The sequence below is a fragment of the Vombatus ursinus genome, unplaced genomic scaffold (genome assembly GCF_900497805.2).
Source record: "Vombatus ursinus unplaced genomic scaffold, bare-nosed wombat genome assembly UNPS02014813.1, whole genome shotgun sequence".
Lineage (NCBI taxonomy): Eukaryota > Metazoa > Chordata > Mammalia > Diprotodontia > Vombatidae > Vombatus > Vombatus ursinus.
The window spans coordinates 12,761,719-12,780,837 of NW_020954591.1; the positions used below are offsets into that span (position 1 = coordinate 12,761,719).

Below are 19,119 nucleotides of genomic sequence, written 5' to 3' on the forward strand. Positions count from 1 at the left end.
GTAGTTCAGTCTTGTTTTCAAGGAAAAAAGGAAGGAAACAAATGTTTATTAAGTGCTTATCATGTGTCAGGCACTGTACTAAGCACTCTACAAACATTACCTTATTTGATCCTCACAATAACCCTGCAAGGTAGATGCTGTCCTTATCCCCATTTTACAGTTGAAACTGAGACAGAGGTTGAGCAACTTGCCCAGGGTCACACAGTTAGTAAGTGTCTGGGTTTAGATTTGAAGTTAGGTCTTCCTGATTCTAGACCCAGTGCTTTAACCACTGCATCATCTAGCTATCTCCGACATATAGGCTATGTGATCTGATATGTCGTATCAGAATCCTAGCTCTGGTTGTCACTAGTTAGCTGTGTGACCTTGGGAAAATCACTTAACATTTCTGATCCTGAGTTTTCTCATCTTTAAAATGAGGGGTTTTTTTTAAGATGCTTTCCAGCCTTGCTTCTGGTTCTAAACTGTTGTGTGTCATGATTCAATAATGATTGACTAAATTTGTTCCTAGCTAGCTATGAGAGATAGGTGGCTCAATGGATAGAGCTCTGGGCCTGGAGTCAGGAAGATCTGAGTTTAAATCCAGCCTCAGACACTCACTAACCAGTGTGACCCTGGGCAAGTCACTTAACTTCTGTTTGCCTTAATCCACTGGAGAAGGAAATGGCAAACCACTCCAGCAGCTTTACCAAGAAAACCCCACAAAGGGGTCACGAAGAGTCGGACACAACTGAGCAACAGTAACAACAATAGCTATGTGAGATACATGCACTGCTGAGTCTACACCTTGTCCTGCTTCTCTGCCCACCCTTGAAACTTTGTGTTGGGATTGCACGCTTCAGAGGGACGTTGCTAGCTGGAGCACATTTAGAAAATGTTGGTCAGCTTTGCAAAGAGACTTGAAACTAAATCATGAAATGGACAGCCGAATGAGCTGGAGATGTTATATAGCTATCTTCACCCCCGTTTCTTCTGCCTCGCTGCATGGTTAGCCCGACCCCATGGTTAGCCCTGTTCCTTTCTTGCTCTGGGATCCGTAATCAAATCAACATCACCATTGCTTCTAGAAAGGGTATCTACTGATGTATCATCCCTCTCACCAACCCTGTGACTTCTCAGACCAAAACACCCCTCCCTGGCTGGCATTCTCCAATATGTGTAATCTCGCCTTGCTAGAATGCAAGCTTACTGAGGGTAGGAACTGTTTCTCTTTTGTATTTGTATCTCCAACACTAAGCACGGTGCCTGGAACGTACATAGTAAGCAATGACTCTTTTTCATTCTTTCATTCATTTATTCATTCATTCATATTTTGCTGCGGCTGAAATTGATGTGGGTGTGGTAAAAGAGAGAAGATAAAATCAGAATGAGGATTTCAGGAGGTCTAAGGTCCTCCTGAGAGGAAATGAGGAAATGCCCTGAGAGAACATTTAGCTTTTAATTTAAAATAAACTAAGTCAAGTCAGCAATCATTTCTTTAGCCCTCGCTATGGGCCAAGCATTGTGCAAAATGCTGGAATTATAAAGAAAGGCAAACACAAAAAAGGTCTATCCTGCTTGTTTCGGGGGTGAAGACCCTAGAAGAATGGTGTCAGACTCAAATAGAAACTGGGATACCTAAGGATTCCTATGTGTCACATGTTGATTTAGAAAACCAAACATGCTTATAAATTTTTTTTATTTTTTTATTTGTTTAGTGAGGCAATTGGCGTTAAGTGACTTGCCCGAGGTCACACAGCTAGTACTTGTCAAGTGTTTGGTCTGAGGCCGGATTTGAACTCTGGTCCTCCTGACTTCAGGGCCGGTGCTCTATCCACTGCGACACCTAGCTGCCCCTTATAAATTTTTTAAGTTATTATTAATACATCAACACATTAAAATCACATTGAAGCTACATTTTACACTTGTTTAAGCTGTACTTGGGAGGCTTGTGGGCTATGTGTAGCCCACTGGTTGGTTTGATACCTCTGACTTAGAACATGATTTGGCCCACAGAGAAACAGTTTGATTTGTCTAGGCACTTAGCCATAGATCACTAAATAAGCTCCTACCCCAACCTCAAAGCCTAGAAGAGTTAGAAAGTTAGGGAATGGCATAGGTTGTGTAGAGAAAATGGTTCTACCAACTTCAAAAACTCGTGGCAACAGTGGCAGATTTATGGTTAGAAACAATTGGTAGTAGCCTACAGAGTATAACTTGGGGAATACAGGTAGGTTTTCCTGGCTCCCACATACCCCAAAGGAAAATCTGACCTACTGATCCTAATGATGATGAAAATGCCCCTATGAGCAGTTAATTTCTTTGTATAAAGCACTATACTTGATCTCTCTTCCTTCTCTTTGAAAAAGCAAAATATTCCTGAAAAAGGTAATACAACAAATCTTGTGTCTCAGAGAATATCCTCTAGGCAGGAAGGAGCATTTATTAAGCACCTACTATGTACCAGGCACTGTACTAAATGCCTTACAGATATTACCTCATTTTTCCTCACAAAACCCTGGGAGATAGATGGTATTATGATCCCCATTTTACAGATGAGGAAACAGAGGCAAACAAGTTTCAGTGACCTAACCAAGGTCACACAGCTAGTAAATATATGAGGCTAGGATTTGACTCTGACGTCTTCGTGACTCTGGGACCAGCATTCTATCCATTTCATCACCTAACTGCATCCAGTCTAATTCCATTGAATTCTACAGATGAGATGAAAAGAGGAGTGATATCCAAGATCATTTACCAAGTGTGGAACAAGGCCAGGATAAGAGCCCAGGAGTCTTGACCTCAGTTTGGTGTTCTTTCTATGGTAACATAGCAGCAGTAATCATGATAATAAAAAACTGGAAAAAACATTTGGAAAGGGTTAGATAAATGATGGTTTGTAGAACTTTATTGCATAGTAAGAAATAATTCAATTCAATTTAACATGTGTTTATTAAGCACTTTCTGTGCCAGACACTATGCTAGGCTCTGGAGATATAAAGATAAAACCAAAAACAGTTCCTATCCGCAAGGAGCCTATATGCTACTGGGGAGAAACAATAAACTGATAAATAAATACAAAATATATGCAAAGTAATTTCCAGGGGTTTAACATCTGGAGGGATCAGGAAAGACCTTTACTAGGTAGAACTTGAACTGAACTTTGAAAGCGGCTAAGTATTCCAAAAGACTGAGGTAAGGAGCAGGGGCAGCTTATGGAAAGGCACAAAGGCATGAGATGATTCACGTTATGAGAGAAAGAAAGTAGTCCTGTTTGGCTGGGACATAGAGTGTGTGGGAGAAGTAATGTGAATCATTTTGGAAAGATGAGCTAGATTCTATCCAGATGCAATAGGGAACATTTCTATCTTTTTAAGTAAGAGAGTAACAGAGTCAAAATTGTACTTTAGGAATATCAATTTGGTGGCCATGCAGGTAGTTTGGAAAGGAGAAAGATTGGATGCCGAAAGACCAATTAGAAGTTCTAATGCAGTAGTTTTGGCAAGAAGACCATATCTATTGGCTACTAGGACCATGCCGTTTTCATCTTAGTCACACAAATGAAGTCCTGAACTAAGATGGCAGCTATGTCAGTGAGAAAAGGATATGCATGTGAGAAATGCTATAGAGGTAAAGCTGGCGAGAGGTGGCCGCTAATTGGATAGGTGGGTGAGGGTGTTCATATGTTTAATATGAAGAACTCTGAGGAAAATAGGAAGACTTGTATGAAATGATATAGAATGAAGAAAGCAGAGGCAAAGAACAATATATACCATGGATGAAACAATGCAAAGAAAGTCAATACGGAGAAGTTAAAAAAAAACCCTCTGGTTAAATATATTGATGAAGGTTAATACCATACTGCTAAAGGTAAAAGACCCATCCTTCCTTTCTATGAATAATCAATAAGCTGTTTTCTTAGTGAATATACTTAAGGGTTTACTTAACATGGCTAATATGGAAATGTTTTGCATGACTTCATATGTCTAATCGATATCAAATTGCTTGCCTTCTTGAAGAGGGGGGAGGGAGAAAATTTGGAATTCAACATTTAAAAAAGAATGTTAATTTTTTACATGTAATTGGGAAGTATTTAATAAAATAAAAATATGCATTTAAAACAAAGGGTTGCTTAGTTGGTTTTTGTGTCCAAACAAAATTATAAATGATTTTTTTAACATAAAGAAAAAAGGGGGAAAATACAAACCTTTGTAGAGCCAATTGAACTTGTTGCTTCTACATTTGTCAGCTCTAAATATTTGTCAATTCTAATTATGTCAACTGAGTACTTATACTTTGGCTATTAGGGCCATGCCATTTTTATATTAGTCACATAAATTTACTTGAACTTGAAGAAATTAAGAGGTCTAAAAGAAATTCACCTGTAGACTAGTGATATTTCAGATAAGTATGAAAAAAGCAAACCACAACACTAGTATTAGAGAGCAAAGAGCCTGGACTCAGAGGCACTGGGTTCAAAACCTACCTAGCTGTGTGACCTGGAGCAAATCATGTAACATCCCTTGGTTCTAGTTTCCTAGTCTGTAAAATCAGAGTGCTGAATTCCTTGGCCTCTGAGGTCCTCTCAAGCTCTACATCTATGATTCTACTTCTTTAACCTTCACATAATGCAACTGGGGAAGTCTAAGATATGTGAGAAGGACTAGTGAGCCATTTACAAAGTGAAATAACTTCATAGGCTGGTTAATTTCTTTTACCCTATCTGCATAATTATACTACTTTTAAATAATGTAAAATTGGGATTGAATCTCAAATTCTCATTCTTTGCCTCATGACTCATACCAAGGGGACACAGGTGGAAGAGGGTTCTTAAATGGTTTTTTTTAAGTTATTAGCTTATAAACCTTTTCACTGAATGAATACACCTGGTTGGCAAATATGCAAAAAGGAAAAAAAAAACCCTGTTGCCTCGACATGGAATGATTTATTGTCACTCAGTTTTCGTTTATAAAACTGACAAAGTCCCAACTGATAAATATTGATATATGTTAAATTCAGCAGTTGGATGATAAAAACTGCTTGCCCAGCGGCGACAGCTGGCTGCCTCAGTCAGCGTCATCCATTCGCCCTTCACCCCCGGAATGTTGATTGCTATTTGATATAATAAAGTGTGTTTAAGGTCCACAGTAAAATAACAATGGGGTTTCAACTCACCAAATAGAATCCACTATGAGGACACAAGCCAGATACAACTTCATGTTTGCCATCAAACACCTCGAGGAGAAATATTGTGTTGCCTTTAAGCCAATTGGCCATGGTGATGACCAAATATGGCAGCATGTTGTGGAAAGAACACAAGACTGGAAGTCAGGAAACCTAGTTCCAGTTCTGCATGTTCTTTCTTTCTTTTCTGGGGGAGGGGTGGGGTATGGGAGGCAATCTGGGTTAAATGACTTGCCCAGGATCACAAAGTTAGTAAGTATCTGAGGCTGGATTTGAACTTAGGTCCTCCTGACACCAGTACTCTACCTACTTTTCCACCTAGCCATCCCCAATCCTGGATGTTCTGCTAATTAGATGTGTTTCACGTTGAGATAATGAAAAATTCCCTAAAAATTAGAACTATCCAAAAGTGCAATGGACTGTTTCAGCCGAGTTTCCTTTCACTAAAGGTCTTTAATCAGAGATGGAATAGGACTTTTTAATTTAGTTACCAGCTAGACTAGATGACCTTTGAAGGTCCCTTCTAACTCAAAGATCTGTAATCTTGGGCAAGTAATAGGGCCTCAATTTCAACAACAAAACAAGGGCTTTGATCCAGATGAATCTTAAAGTCCCTCCTAGTGTGAAAATTCTGTGAAACAGCAATGTTATTTTTTAGGACTCAGTTATGTTTGCTTTTCAGTTGTGAATTGGCTTGAATTTTTTTACTTAACAAAGAGGTTATGCAAATTTCCTAGGAGAGATTTCCTCCTGGGAGAATGCCCTCTTCATTCCCAGGGCTAGTTACTCAGTAATGATACCTGGAGATCAAGCAGTGCCTTTCTTTCATCTGTAGATTTCAAAGTTCTTGCCATGAGTCAAACTTTCCTAGCTCCCCACGGGAGATGATAAACTTCAATTTTTTTTCAGACAGAGACCTGACGCATGAAGAAACCAGTGGAAACAGAGGTCACCCAGTGAGTAAGCACTATGCACAGAAATAGGTCCCCTTCAGCAGGAATAGGAACATAGGAACATAGGATCACAGATTTATAGCTTGAAGGGAAACTGGAGGTCATCCGATCTCATTCTTTCCTTTTACAGATCAGGAATTGAGGCCCCAGAGAGGTTAAGTTACTCAACCAGTAAGTGTCTGAAGAAAGATCTGAAGCCAGGTCATTGTGACTCCAAGTACAGCATTCTATCCACTATGCAATCCTGCCTTTGAGAACAGTACTCTGGCTCTCATCAGGGCCCACAAAAAGATCATGTATTCTGAGGGAGAACAGTGCTGCTTAATAAATCCTTGTTGAATGAATGATTGCATGCCTGAAAGGTGACATTGGAGTCTGTGAGCAGAAGTGAAATTTAGAGTGCTTTTTGGGATGATGCTTGTAAATATTGTCTAATGAGAGTTATAAACAATGCTGCCACCAGGAGGGCTGTTCTCTTTTGTCACTGACCTTACAGGTCTCATTGTTACCTGCTTTCTGTCTCCAGGCTGAGCTAATCTTTGGCTGCCCTTTCATTCTTTGTCAGAGCAGAGATAGAATGAGGGTAGGGTTACTGGGGGCTAGAAGGCATATCCACCTCTCATACCCCTCCAAGGAAGAAGGCTAGAGCAGAACCCAGTGAAAAGGTGATGGGAGTAGCAGTGGTGAGAGGGCTCCCTTGTCTGGGTTGCAAATCTGGCCCCATTTCATTGGGTTCCTTCAGATAGGGCAAAGGAGCTCCAGAGGTGGGGTGGGAAGGTTGGCTCTGGCCCAACCCCTAGCCCTGAGGAATTGGCCCCTTCAGGGCTGACAGGCCCAAGGCTCCCTAGAGACTTGAAGGGGATTGTGAAAGTCAAAAGGAGGAAAGCTGTGGGTGATGAGTGTGTGAATTGTCCACTGCCAACACCCCACTCCTCTGCAGGCTGGGGCAGGTCCAAATCTTACTCCCCTTGGAAAGAGCTTGGTAGAACGCTCTCTCTTGGGTGGATGAACTAGAAATCAGAGTGAGCTCAGTAAGAACACATCCTCTTTCCTGCTCAGCTTCTTGCCTCAAGTTCAGAGACTGGGGTTGGTGGTCAGGAAGGATTTGTAAGAGAATCTTGATCAGATCTCAGAAGGCCAAATTTTAATAAACTGATTGAAAGAGCACTGAAACGGAGTCGTCAAAAAGCATGTAATTAGTGCATACCATATGCCAGGCATTGTGCTAAGTGCTTAGGACACAAAAAAAAGTCAAATGACCTTCCCTACTTGGGGCAGGTAGGTGGTGCAGTGGATAGAGCATCAGCCCTGGAGTCAGGAGGACCTGAATTCAAATCTGACCTCAGAAACATAATACTCATTAGCTGTCTGACTTTGGGCAAGTCACTTAACCCCAGTTGCCTCACCAAAAAAAAAAAATTTTTTTAAAAGACAGTCTCTATTCTCAAGGAGTCCCTATCCTAAGGAGAAGATAACTTATAAACAACTATGTGCAAACAAGATACCTACAAGATAAGTTAGAAATAATCAACAGAGGAAAGGTAATAGCATTAAAGGTAACTGTTAAAGGCTTCTTGTAGAAGATAGGACATTAGTTGGGTAGAGTACTGTACCTGGAGTCAAGAGGACCTGAGTACCAATGCAGCCTCAGACAGTTAACTAGCTGAGTGACCATGGGCAAATCAATTACCCTCTATCTGCCTTAGTTTCCTAATCTTTAAAATGGGAATAATGATAGAATCTACCTCCTGGGGTTGTTGTGAGGATCAGATGAGATAATCTTTGTAAAGTACTTTGCAAAACTTAAATTATATAATATATAATTTAGAACTTCAAGGGAAATTGGAGGTCAGCTGATCTCACTCTTTCTATACTATATTATATAAATATAAACCTTAAATTATATAAAATATAAATGCTAGCTGTTATTATTATTAATTATCATTATTATTATTCCACCTCCATGCCCAAAGTGATCAGGCTTCTTAGATGCCAAGTTTTAGGAAACAATTAACCTTAGCAATTGTTACCTTAGTAATTGTTACCAAGAATCACTACTTTAAATAGGAAAATTGTCTGAGGATCTGAAATACAAAATATGTAATCCAGTTTTACTATTAATTCCTATGTTCACATAAAGTTGGCTGTTCACATATTTTTGTATGCAGCCAATGAGAGAATTTGTTTGCTTTATTTTGTATATTTGTTATAAGGAATTTGTTTTTTCCTTTTCTTTTTTAGTGGGTTGGAGGTGGGTGAGGAGAGAAAATTGATTTCTTTTAATTAAAAAAAACAACTAAAAATAGAGAGGCAGGAGGTATGCTACAGCTGTGAAATGTATGTGTTTTCAGATGAGGTCACTATATTATTTTTGCTTAATTGTTTTATTTTGCTAAAAGGGACCTCTCGTATAACATAAAAACAAAACACATCAATAAAACTTAAAAAAACCCCATTATCTCATGGTAATTGAGTCAGAGAATCCCAGAGTTGGAAAGAATCTCAGATAGATCTAGTCCAGGGGTGGGAGACCTGCAGTCCATATTAGAAGACCTAGAGAGCCACATATGGCCTCGAGGCTGCAGGTTCTCCACCCCTGATTCTAGTCTAAGTATGCTTGAACATCTCTTCTGTATCATCTTTATCTTGCCCTGACAACCTCTAGCAAAGGAGAACCTCACTGTGTGGACATAGCTCGTGCCATTTTGGGGACAGTGCTAATTGTTAGGAAGATTTTTCTTATATAGAACTGACACTTCTCTGCAACTTTCATTTTTGTTCCCAGTTCTTTTATCTGGGACGAAGATAAATAAATCTGATTCCTCTTCCCTTGCCAGTCCTCCAAGTACTTGAAGACATCCATCATAGGACCGCTGCATCTTCTTTTCTCCAGCTCAAACATCCCCAGTGCCTTTAACTAATTCTCATGTTCATCTTTCTTCATATCCCCAAGACTTAGCACAGGTGGCCCTTGAATTGAGCCTTGAAAGGAGTTCTAGACTCCAAAAGGTGGAGGTGAAGAGAGAGGCCATTCCAGGAGTTGGGGACAGATTAGTTTGGATAGCACAAAGAGTGAGTGAGAGGGAGGAATGTGAAATAGGTCCAGAAAGTTAGGTTGGAACCAGATTGTGAAGGGCTCTATATATCTTGCTGAGAAGAATTGTATTCTCTTCTGGAAGTAGTAAGGAGCCATGGAACCTTCTTGAGCAGGGAGGGCAGTGACACAATCAGATTTGGGCTACAGGGATGTGAATTTGGCAGCAGGGTGACCAATGAATTGGTGAGGGTATGGCTGCCTCCTGCTATGCTATTAACTCATATTGAGATACCTACCTAACTCCTGGGTGATTGGGAAGATAGTGGTGCCATAAACAGAAGTAGGAAGGACAGATTGGGATAAAGGGTGTAGGGGACATAGACCCTGTTGTATAAAGGAAGAGCTCCAGATGTACAACATTGCTCCTAGACCAGGGGTGGGGAACCTGTGGCCTCGAGGCCATATGTGGTCTTCTAGGTCCTCAAGTGCAGCCCTTTGACTGAATCCAAACTTTACAGAAAAATTCCTAGGACCTAGACCATGTCAGCAAAGGTTTTCTACTCTTTTCCCAAGGAGGTCCAGAGAAGAAGTATATAACCACACTAGACAATAATAGTAACTCAGAATTATTTATCACTTCTCAGCTTATATAATATTATTATCCCCATTTCATAGATACAGAAACTGAAATCCAGAGTGTTTAATTTACTCACCCATCATCACACATCTAGCTAAAGGAGCTGGGACTTAATCTCAAGCCATGGAATCACAGAATGGGAAAAGACCTTCAAGAGCACCTAGTAGTCAAAACCCAACATTTTACTGATAAGTAAACTGAGACCAAAGAAGGGAAGTGGTTTACCCAAAGTCAAATGGATAGTAAGACACAGAGCTTGGAGTTGAATCCAGGTATCCCAACTTCAAGTACGGGATTCATTCTACTACACTATGTCAGATTCTCTAACCAAAATTTCCCAAATCTCTATTATCAAAAAACTCAATCTTCTTGTTTTGCTTGACTGTGTTTAATTGTTATAAGAGTCGTCTTCTTTTGGACAGGAAGTGAGGAAGAAGTGAAAGAGGAGAAAAAGAAAGAAAAAAGTATCAAGAAGACATTAAAAAAACCACAGAGAAGAAAACAAAACAAAACAGAAGAGGACCCAAATAGAAAAGACAATTTTGTTAATGCCTTGTTAAATTTAATATATGCCTCTACAAAACAAAATATTCATAAGGGAAGCTAGTGGTTTCCCATACAATCCCCTTTTTTATTCTTCTTTGTATATTAAAATGTTTGTGTTTAAGGATGATTTTTAAGTTCATAATTTAAAAAAAAATAAGGAAAAACTCATTCTAATGATAAGCCCCACATTTGCCCTCCTGTGCACCATGCTGGCAGTCACACACTGTCAAGCATACATGTCAACATACAAAATGACACTCACAACCTTCCCTCCATATCCCATGGCAACTTTCACCTAGGTCAGTGCTCTTCTTGGCTCAGGCTTATGGTAAGTGATGACTTTTGCTGCAGCTAGTAGTAGAGAGAGGTAGCTCTATCTGCCCCCAATGCAGCCTAAGTAATGAGGAATGTGGCCAGGTTGGGGGCACTGTCCATGGAGACCATAGGCAGGATACAGAGATAGGATTGAGTGGCATGCAGTGGCTTTCCTTCCACCATTATGAAGACTGAGAGAGGATGTAGAGCCCAACCAGAGGAAAGGTGGTGTCCTGGTTGAAAAATGAAGTGGATCCTGGTAGGGGAAGCCTGCTTATTAACCCATTCATGTATCAGAGAAGATCGTGATGTGGTCTTCAGGGTCCTGTGGAGCACCTGGTCAGAGCAAACAGAGTACCGAGGAGTTCTGACCACCCTGAAACTTCCCTGTTTCAGTACTCTGGCCTCCCTGCCCCCATCCAGGCAACAAAGTGCTGCAAGTTTCAGGTGTCTTCCAGTGTGTTTGGTTAGTGCTGGCAAGAGTTCTGGCTTGTTTACCTGGGCTCATGCTGGCTGCCCTGGTGGGTGGGTCCCAAAGACTCTCCAGTGCCTTTTTCTGCGGTAAAACAGGGACTTTTGGTTACATTAAATTAAAAAGGTTTTACGCAAACAAAACCATATGGGAGAGTTGAGACTGGACTGTAAGCAGTTCCAGGGACTGTGGCCCAAGCCTCTCCTTCTGGGATCAGTGTCAAAAAAAATGCTGAAAAAGCAACTAGATTGAGAGCAGAAGTATAGATCATAGCCAGCAGAGATCCTTGAATGTTTAGGAGCTAATGCAAAGCTTAGTGGAATGGGGAACTGGAGTGGGGGAGGTTTCCCTTTCTCCTTATGCTGCCCCCATCTTTCTGATTTCAGTTCTGAGTCCTTCTTCCCATATACCTTCTTAATGATTCACATTTCTCCATTGAATAAACATTTATTAAGCACCTACTATGCACCAGGCACAGCTAAGCACTAGGGATACAAAAAGAGGCAAAAGATAGTCACTGCCTCAAGGAGCTTAAAATCTAATGGGAGTCCATTTAAAATAACTGTGGACAATATAAAATACTTGGTAGTCTACCTGCCAAAACAAACCCAGGAACTATATAAGCACAATTACAAAACACTTTTTACAGAAATAAAGTCAGATCTAAACAATTGGAGAAATATTAATTGCTCATGGGTAGGCTGAGCCAATATAATAAAAATGATAATTCTACCTAAGTTGATTTACCTGTTCAGTGCCATACCAATAAAACTACCAAAAATTATTTTATAGAGCTAGGAAAACCATTTACAAAATTCATCTGGAAGAACAAAAGGCCAAGAATATCAAGGGAATCAATGAAAAAAATGAGAAGGAAAGTGGCTTAGCAGTACCAAATCTCAAACTGTATTACAAAATAGTAATCATCAATACAATCTGGTACTGGCTAAAAAATAGAGTGGTAGGTCAATGGAATAGATTAAGTACGCAATGCCCAGTAGGAAACAAGTATAGTAATCTTGTGTTTGATAAACCCAAAGATCCAAACTTTTGGGGTAAGACTTCACCATTTGACAAAAATTGCCGGGAAAACTGGAATTTGTTTGGCAGAAACCAGATATAGACCCACTGTATACCAACATAAGGTCAAAATGGGTACATGATTTAGATAAAAAGAGTAATATTATGAGCAAATTAAAGGAGCATGGAAAATTTTACCTGTCAGGTCTGTGGATAAAGGAAGAATTTATGACCAAACAAGAGATAGAAAGTATTAGGTAGTTTTGATTATGCTAAATTACAAAGATTTTGTACAAACAAAACCAATGCAGCTAAGATTAGAAGGAAAACAGGAAACCGAGGAAAATTCTTATAGTATGTTTGTCTGATGAAGGCTTTATTTCTCAAATATATAGAGAGAACTGAGTCAAATTTATAAGAATACAAGTCATTCCCAATGGTATGTGGTCAAAAGATATGAACAGGCAGTTTTCAGAAGAAATCAAAGCTATGTATAGTCATATAAAAAAAAGCTCTCAATCACTATTAATTAGAGAAATGTAAATTAAAACAACTCTGAGTTACCACCTCACACCTATCAGATTGACTAATATGGCAGAAAAAGAAAATGACAAGTGTTGGAGAGGATACAGAAAAATTAGGACACTGACATACTGTTGGTGGAGCTGTAAACTGATCCAGCCATTCTGGAGAGCAATTTTGAACTATACCCAAAGAACTATAAAACTGTGCAAACCCCTTGACCCAGCAATACCACTACTAGGTTTGTATCTCAAAGAGATCAAAGAAAAATTAAAAGGACCTATAAATACAAAAATATTTCTATCAACTTTTTTGTGGTGGCAAAGAATTTGAAACTGAAGGGATGCTTATCAATTGTGGAATGGCTACATCATGGTATATGATTGTGAAGGAATACTATTGTGCTATAAGAAATAACAAGCTGGGGGCAGCTAGATGGTGCAGTGGATAGAACTCTAGCCTTGGAGTCAGGAGGACTTGAGTTCAAATCTGACTTCAAACCAAACACTTGACACTTACTAGCTGCGTGACCCTGGGAAAGTCACTTAACCCCAATTGCCTAAAAAAAAAGAAAGAAAGAAAGAACAAGCTGGATGCTTTCAGAAAAACCTGGGAAGACTTATATGAACTGATGTAAAGTGAAGTGAGCAGAACCAGGAGAACATTGTACATGACAACAGCAATATTGTATGATGATCAACAGTAAATGACTTAGCTATTCTGAGCAATACAATGATCCAAGACAATTCTAAAGGACTTATGATGAAAAATGCTATCCACCTCCAGAGAAAGAAATGATGGAGTCTAAATGCAGATTGAAGCATACCTTTTTTTTTTAAAACTTTCTTTATTTTTCTTGGGGTTTTTGTGTGTGCATTTTTTTTGCAACATGGCTAATACAGAAATATATTTTGCATAACTTCACATGTATAATCTTTATCAAAGTGCTTGCCTTCTTAAAGGGGGGATGCGGAGGGATGAAGAGAATTTGGAACTCAAAATTTTAAAAAATGAATTTTTAAAAATTTTACATGTAATTGAGGAAAAAAAATAAAATAATGAAAAATGAAATTAGATATGTTAAATTTTTAAAAATCTAATGGAAGAGAAAAAAGTAAATATATACAAAATAAGCTATGTACAGGATAAATCAGAAATAATTAACAGAAGGAAGACAATAGGATTAAGAAGGGTTGGGAAAGACTTTCTGTAGAAAATAAGATTTTAGTTGGGACTTAAAGGAAGCCAAGAAGATTAGTAGTCAGAGGAGGGAGGGCTTTTCAGGTATGGGGGACAGCCAGAGAAAATTCTCATAGCTGAGAGATGGAGTGTATTATTCATGGAACAGGCAGCATCACTGGATCAAAGAGTACATGGCAGAGTAAAATGTAAGAAGACGGGTTTTTATGCTTAATACATTATCAGTTTTTTTTTTGAGAGGTCCAAGAGTTTTATATCTCATCATTCTGTGGTGGTATACAAAAATGCCAGTGAAGCAAGGAAATAAAAGGGTTAGGGAACACAATTTATGTCTGACAGCATTTTATTGCACTTTCTCCATGATAGTTTCTGCATAACTGTTCTCTTCCAAGGGTGGGCTCTGGGTGCACAACAGAGTCTCACAGCCCCAGGCCTCCCCTATTGACACTTGACAAACACTTTCAGATCTTCCAGAAAGTTGATGTACTTCTGGTGTTCTAAGGCCATGCTGAGCTTGATCAGTTCATCTGCAAATGTATTGTCCACCCCTCCATCAGCCAGGAAGTTCATCAAGTGGTCATAAGGGGCCCAGTCCAGGGAATCCGTGTTGAGCATGTAGTTTGTATCCTTCCACTCAGATTTGCTGGTGGGCTGAAAGCTAACTTCCCAGGTGGAGAAAATGTCACTCCCATCCTCTTCCTCCTGTCCAACCTTGTCCTCTGGATAGTGGCAGTCCAACACAAGGGTCTTCATGGTATTGTCCTTTACAACCTCCACCATGAAGTTTGGAGTTGACCTAAGTTCAGGCTCTTGTTGTTCTTGGTCTTTCTGTCCCTCTAGTGGCTCGTTGTCAAATGTCGGCGGGATACTGTTGTTAATATTGAATGGGACTGTGATTCTCTCACCATCTAATCTCTGGACTAACTTGGCTTCTGTCCCTTGCGCACCCAGTTCCCAATTCCCTGGATTACTTGGGGAGGGATTTGTGTTTCTGGATTTTCCTCTCCTCTTTAATTTCATCTGTCAGGAATTCAGCAAAGGCCTTGTACCCCTTGGTGTGGAGCTCCCCTCAAGTGCATGAGCACAGGCTGGGCATGCTGTGGAGGGGCTGCAGGAGATAAGAGTGCGCCGGTCCCAGTTCACTGGACTCAGTGAGCACAGCAGCAGGGGCAGCAGTGAGGCCATGACCAAGACATACATCGCTAGGAGCGATCATGGAAACTGGAAGGACAGCAGAAAGCACCTACATGGTCAATTTTTGTGTAGGTGCCATGTATGGCTGAGAAAAAGGCATACTCCTTCCTATTTCCACTCATTTTCTCCAAAGATTTATCATATTTAACTTTTCTAAAACTCTATTCATCTCCTTTTCTTTCTTATTTATTGTATTGTTAGATTTATCTAGTTCTGAGAGGGGTAAATTGAGGTACTCAATCAATGTAGTTTTACTGTCTATTTCCTCTTGAAATTAATTTTACTTTTCCTTTAAGAATTTGGATGCTATGCCATTTGGTGCGTGTATATTTAGTATTGCTATTACTTCATTATCTATGGTATCTTTTTTAGCAAAATATAGTTTCCCTGATTATACCTTTTCATGAGGTCTACTTTTGCTTTTACTTTGTTTGAAATCATGGTTGCTACATCTGCTATTTTTCTTTAGTTGAAGCATAACAGATTCTGTTCTAGCCCCTTATTTTAACTCTGTATATGTTCTTCTGTTTCAAGTGGGTTTCTTCTAAACAATATATTGTTGGATTCTGATTTGTAATCCATTCTTCTATTTGCTTCCATTTTATAGGTGAATTCATCCCATTCATATTCACAGTTATGGTTACTATTTACTTCTGTTTATCCTTCTCTCTCTCTCTCTCTCTCTCTATTTCCTCCCCTCCACCTCAAAAGTCTGTTTTCTTCTAACCACTGCTCATGATTCAAATTTAAGGGCAGATGAGAAATATCTGGCAGTACTTGAGAGTGGGAAGGGTGTTTGGGAGCAGTTACAAGATATGGGTGAGTGAAAGGCACTATGTAGGAAGTGCTTAACAATTTGCCTTTCATTTTCATTATGCTTAACAACTATGTGGTCACAATATATTGATTGTGTTCTTGAATGAGAAGTGAGGGAGTATTCAATAGATTGAAGAAAACCTAGATAAAAGTTGGAGGCAGAGTCATAGATTTACTACTCCTAAATATTTTTGAGTAATATTTAACATTATTCTTCTAGAATAAATTCATAATGCTGGGAATGTGGGTTTTACCTTGCATAGCTGCTCAGAGCCACAAGGTAACAATACAAAGGACCTTCTTATACACATATACCAGAGAAAATGTGACAAGACCACCTGGTAAGTAGTTTGAGTATGGCACTACCTAGTGAGCAGCTCAGCTATTGCATTCCTTTTCTGTGTAATTAACAAAGGCTTAAGTCAGAGTATGAGCTGATTTGTTCTGCTTATACTATTGCAGTGCCCTAAGCATCTTAACAGATATTATGTGAGAAATAAAGATTTCAGATCTAGAGAGAATGATTTCCTCACTCTAAATCTGTGTCTACACACACACATACACACACACAAACACATACACACACAAACACCATATGCACATATACATTATAACCATTGTATGTTATATACACATATTGTTTATGTGTATATATATGTTTTTTCTCATATCCTTGAGAGTAGGGATGTTTTATTCTTTGCACTTGTATCTTCAGTACTTGGCACATAGTAGGTGCTTAATAAATGCCTATTGATTGAGTGATATACCTGACTTCAACAATTTAAATGAAACCATTACCGAAAGGCAGCTAAACCTAGATTAATTTTGATGACAAATCTAGATTCTGAGTAATAGCTGAAGAAATATATTTCCCTCCTTTTGATAGATGGTTGGAGGATTATGACTGCGGAATGTCAGATGCTGTTGTTTAGTCAGTTAATTTTGCTTAACTATTCTTTTTGACAAGGGAGAGTATTTTTAAGGGAGTATCAGAAGTGACTGATATAAAAATAAAATTCATCATTAAAAACAAGATATTTTTACAAAATCACAAATAAATAGATATTTCAATCTATCTGGTAAGAAACATTTATTAAGTACTTATTATGTGCTAGGCACTGTGCTAAATGCTGGGGATACAAAAAAGGCAAAAGACTATTCTCACCCTCAAGGAGTGAACAATTTAATGGAGAATGTGACAAGTAATTAATACATACAAATGAGTTATATGCCGGATAAGTAAGAAATGATTAAAAGAGAGAAGGCACTAGAATTAAGAGGGGTTAGGAAAGGCTCCCTGTAGAGATGAGATTTCAGTTGGGATTTGAAGAAAGCCAGGGAGGCCAAAAGACAGAAATAAGAAAGGAGAGAATTCTAGGCATGAAAGATAGTAAGGGAAAATGCCCAGAGCTAAGAGATGGAGTGCCTTGCTTGTGGAACAGCAAGGAGGCCCCTATCTTAAGTAAATGCATTGAATCAAGTCCAGTATTGGTGTAGTTTTTGTAACACTTGGCATCCAAGTCTTCAGACTACACTCCAGATATGGTCTGACCAAATTATACAACTAGCTCCCCATTAGTACAAATAATGAATCCCTCCAAGTAACATTCTTCAAATCCACATTACGTATTTCCACTGGGCTAGAACTAATTTACATAATCATAACTTTGAATAGTGTGAACTTGAATGTATGCAACCAGTTCAGGGCATTTGTTATTCATGCTAATTGGCATAGCCATAGTAGTATTTCTATTTTCCTTGCTCTGAATTCTATATTCCTATTAACTGAGTCCAATATTACACCACATTTTTTTTTTTAAATTGGCATCCATGTCATACTCTTGGCTCAAACTGAGATTGTTGTTAACTGAAACCCATCATTTCAGCCTCTCAAGATCTCTTTGAATTCTAATTCTGTCATTTATTGTATTAGCTGTCTCTCCCAGCTTTGTAACATGTACACATAGGATAATCAGGCCCTCCAGTTCTTCATCCAAATTCCTAATGAAAATGTCAAGTCAAGAGAGTAAGTTGAATCACTCCACAAGATTGTTAATATCACCATTTGACTAGGCTAGTTAGATAATTTAAATAATCAGTTGCTAAGTTTGTCTCCTTCTCTCCAGTCACCCTGCCACCACCCCAATTCAGAGGCTCATTACAAGGCAGGAGGATGCTATGGAAAGAACAGGGAATCTGGATCCAGGGGACCTGGCCTAAATCCCTGCTTTCCATTTTCTATCTATGGGACCTTGGGCAAGTCATTAACCTCTCTGGGGCTTAGTTTCCTTATTTATAAATCAAAGGAGTTGGGCTAGATGATTTCTCAGATTTCTTTCAGCTCCAAGTTTAGAGCCTGTGCCTTTTCCCCTGCATTATTATTGTAGCCTCCTAAATGATCTTTCTTCTTCCAATCTCCTCCCATCCTTCAAACCATTGCCAAACTAACCTTCCTAATGCATAAGTTTGACCATGTTGCCATCCTATTCAAAACCTTTAGTGATTCCCCATGTGCTTATAGGGTAGAATACAAAATCTTTAGCTTGACATTTAAGGTTCTCTGCAGTCTAGTTCCAACCAATAATTCCAGTCTTTTTTTTTTGTTGTTGTTGTTCTTCTCTTTGTACACTCTATAGATCTGGCAAGCTGAACTACTCTCTGTTCACTAATATCATCCTTTCTTTTCCCATACCTATGCCTTTGTACCTAATATTTCCCATTCCTTCAGTAGATACCCTCACTCCAACCTCCATCCATTGACACGCTTCTCCTTAAAGGCCTACCTTAGATCCATCTCCATGACACCTTCCCTGATTGCCTCACCTAGAAGTGACCTCTCCTTGCTTGAATTTCTCAAGTCCCTCTTTCTGACCTCTGCTGTGCCTTTAATAATTTTGTCAATTGCCTTATAATTGTAATTTCAGATAGAATATATAGCATATCTTATATGTTTATATATATCTTCCTTCATGTATAATGTAAAGAGCATTTTAGGATGAAACTTGGAGGAGGAAAAAAACAGAAAGAAGATGGGGAAAGACCAGCAAAGATTTTATAATTCTTTTCACTATCCAGGAATTTAACAATTTTCTGATTGGTGGATACCCACTTCATTTCTTGTTAGGTTGGCTTTTTCTACCACAAAAAGGGCTACTATGAAGATATTGGTACATATGGAACATTTCTTTCTATTTCTCTCCTCATATGCACCCACTAGTGGACCACTAGGTCAAAGAATATAGTT

The 19,119-nt window shown here is 39.0% G+C and overlaps 1 pseudogene; it reads right to left on the reverse strand.

Moving 5' to 3' along the window:
- Positions 1-14,303: 14,303 nt before the first annotated feature.
- LOC114054416 lies at positions 14,304-15,081 on the reverse strand (annotated as a pseudogene).
- Between the last annotated feature and the right edge of the window lie 4,038 nt (positions 15,082-19,119).